Source organism: Poecilia mexicana, unplaced genomic scaffold (assembly GCF_051168715.1).
Source record: "Poecilia mexicana isolate PSO_F unplaced genomic scaffold, ASM5116871v1 scaffold_7, whole genome shotgun sequence".
Classification (NCBI taxonomy): Eukaryota; Metazoa; Chordata; class Actinopteri; order Cyprinodontiformes; family Poeciliidae; genus Poecilia; species Poecilia mexicana.
The window spans coordinates 15,800,069-15,803,584 of NW_028263376.1; the positions used below are offsets into that span (position 1 = coordinate 15,800,069).

At 32.6% G+C, this 3,516-nt stretch overlaps 1 long non-coding RNA gene across 1 annotated transcript; it reads left to right on the plus strand.

The window, feature by feature from the left end:
• Positions 1–1,740: 1,740 nt before the first annotated feature.
• On the plus strand, positions 1,741–3,260 carry LOC148158404 (uncharacterized). Its single transcript, XR_015763787.1, has 2 exons — positions 1,741–2,892; positions 3,040–3,260. It is a non-coding gene; the product is annotated as an uncharacterized LOC148158404 (long non-coding RNA).
• The last annotated feature ends 256 nt before the right edge of the window (positions 3,261–3,516 follow it).

Here is a 3,516-nt window from a genome sequence, read left to right on the forward strand (position 1 = left end):
TCTGCATTTGGACAATGGTACTGTCTCTTTGTGAGTATAAAAACCATCTCTTGAGTGCTTTTTTTGAATTTCATTTTCGTTTGGACCTGTGCCTGACTTGTGGACTTAACTTCACTCATCTCAGCAGGGATGGTTAGAAACAGAAAATCATTTTATTTCATAAATATTTCAGAAGTAGTGGTTTACAGTGAATTTTTTTTTCAATAGTTCCAAATGTTATCTGCCGTTTCATACACCTTTTTGTTTTTTTACCAGAAAGTATTTGACTGCAACTTTTTTCATACTTTTCTATTTTAGCTCCAAACCATCCCAACATATTCAGACATTGATTCTTAAACGAGGCATGTTTTGCATGGAATCTTAACTATTTTATACTTTCCAGTATTGTTTTCTTTCCTCGTGTACATTTTGGGTAAACCAATGAGAGTTGAGCATTTACATCACAATGCAGGGAATTTTAAAGTTATCACCTTGAGGCAAGATGACTGCCAAATTCAGAACCAAAATAATAAAAGCAACCAGTGTCAACAGAATCATAAAATACTGTTATTATAATGTCAGGCTAAAGAGCCACAATGGAAGATCTATTCAAAGTAAAAGAAAGTCAGGTTTATGTTGTCTGCTACAAAACACCAACCCAATGTGAAAACAGAAGATTTACTGACTGGTTTTGTGGTATATTTCTGTACATTTTTCTTTCTGTTTCATCAATATTAAGGACTTATTTAACTGAAACAAGTTCCTGTACCATTACTTTAAGTGAGTTTTGTCATATTTCAAATGTTATTTGATCTTCTGATCAAATAACATTGCTTATGATATTGCTTATGATGATATTGCTTCATCTAAAACTAGAGAAACCATTTTATTTCACTCAGTGTTGCCATTATTTAGTATATTTTACACACAGTGACTGCATTCAAATGTTCCCTTCTGGGAAACAGAAGGAAATTATCCAGATTTACGATGTCATCTTTCAGCCAAGAAAAGTAAAAGCCAACCAACAGTAGTAGTAGCATAAACAGAAAACAGTGACAGAGCTACTCTCTGCTGTGGTTAAAACAATATGAAAGAAGAAAATAATCTAGCAATTCACCCTGAATACTGACTCAAAATGTTTATATTAATTTTATCATATCCATAAATTAGGTTTGGTCACAAAACCTTTACTTAAATATGTTCTTTTTAGAAAATAAGTTCATGCCAAAGACACTGAAAACAGAGCTTACTTGACATTGTCCTTGAAGCAGATTTCTTTTTTCTTTTTAAGAATTCACAGCTCACACCTATGGAAAGCCATTTGCGCCAAAATTGAATAAATAAATAAATGGGTTAAATAAATAAAAAATGAGTAAAATAAATCAAAAAATGAAGTAAATGAGTGAAATAAATAAAAAATTTGTTAAATAAATAGTTTAGCTTTTTCATTAAACCAATTTTTAATTTATTTATTTTTCATATTATCAATTTCCCAATTTCTCTTTTTCATTTATCTATTTGTCATTTATCCCTTTATCCATTTACCCATTTTTCATTAATCTATTTTTCATTTGTCCATTTTTCATTTATCCCTTTATCTATTTACCCATTTTTCATTAATCTATTTTTTAATTTAACCGTTTTTCCATTTCCTATTTCCATTAACCCGATTTGCTATTTCCCACTTTCATTAATCAATTTCTCATATATCCCTTTTCTTACTTACCCATTTTCTTTTATCTATTTTTCATTTACCCATTTTTCATTAATCTCTTTATCTATTTACCCATTTTTCATTAATCTATCTTTTAATTTAACCATTTTTCCATTTCCTTTTTCCATTAACCCGATTTTCCTATTTCCCACTTTCATTAATCAATTTCTCATATATCCCTTTTTTTATTTACCCATTTTCTTTTATCTATTTTCCATTTACCCATTTTTCATTAATCTCTTTATCTATTTACCCATTTTTCATTAATCTATCTTTTAATTTAACCATTTTTCCATTTCCTTTTTCCATTAACCCGATTTTCCTATTTCCCACTTTCATTAATCAATTTCTCATATATCCCTTTTTTTATTTACCCATTTTCTTTTGTCTATTTTTCATTTACCCATTTTTCATTAATCTCTTTATCTATTTACCCATTTTTCATTAATCTATTTTTTAATTTAACCATTTTCCATTTCCTTTTTTCATTAACCCGATTTTCTATTTCCCACTTTCATTAATCAATTTCTCATATATCCCTTCTTTATGTACCCATTTTTCTTTAACCTATTTTTCATTTAACTTTTGTTTGAAAAACTTTTAATTTTCCCATTTTCCAATTTCCCTTATTCATTTAGTATTTCCTTATTTTCTTATTTATCACATTCTATTTTCCCCGCTAAACTTAGGGGGAAAAATAAATGCAAATGAGGAGTGGCACGTCATCAGGCTACAACTTCCCCAATTGGTTGGTTAGCGTCACACCTACTTTGCTTTCAAGAAAGATGGCGACCTACTAACGGGTTATCAATAAGCATAAGCTCATTAACTTCATTAGAAAATAGTGTTATTACTCCTGACTTTATTTTTGTGTGGCCGCTCAGACAGAACGTGTTTCAGCTGGCGGCTCTGATGGACTCAGAGCTTCACCGTCGGGGTTTTTTATAGTTTGGACGAAGCGGCCGCTGAAGTTGGCTTACGATTGAAGGTTCAGGACGCCTTCGTAGCTACCAGCTGTGGTCCAACTATAAGGAGCAGACTTGACTGTACATCGTAAGTGAACTGCAATATCCAGTGGCAGCTCTACGGAGCATCGAGCTGAAAGAATGACGGTGCCAAGCCTTGGAGATCTGCATCGGAGGCCATCTTTCAGACATGCACCGCTGCTGTCCGTCCAGGATCCTCCGGTTGCCCAGACGGTAAGCTAACGCTGATGTTTTCCAACTATAGTCATATTTGTAACCAAACTTGAGGCCAACAGGTGTACTTTTGATCGCCACCAGGTCAAAAGTACAGCTTGTTTTTGCAGCACATTCATTAATGTTTCTATCGTGTTTTTTTTTCAGATGCTAAGCTGTCACAGCAGATCATCCTGCAGACCTCTGGTCTCTGTTTCCAGTGATCTCACAGCTTCAGGGTGACCAGAGACCTTCACCTTTCTGGAGCAGGAACACCCGGCCAAATGCACTGGTGACACATTTAATTTAAAAAATGTGGCTGTTCTTATAGCATTGATATGCAAGAACCATCTACTGTTTTTAATAATAAAAATATATATATTATGAAATCTGTGTTCCTTCTCATCTGTGTAGTTCTAATTTAATCAAATCTCATGTTTTCACATCCCAGAGACAATAAGATGGATAGTTTGTTTGTGGCTTTAACCCATTCATTCCAAATTTTTCCCAAACATGTAAATATGAAAATCCGATGTCATTGATAGCCCTTTGAACTAATCAGGGAAATAATTTTAAATTTTAAATTACATACATAATAAAAGTATGTAAAAAAAGTGTGTTTTATGTTCGGTCACAATTGTGACC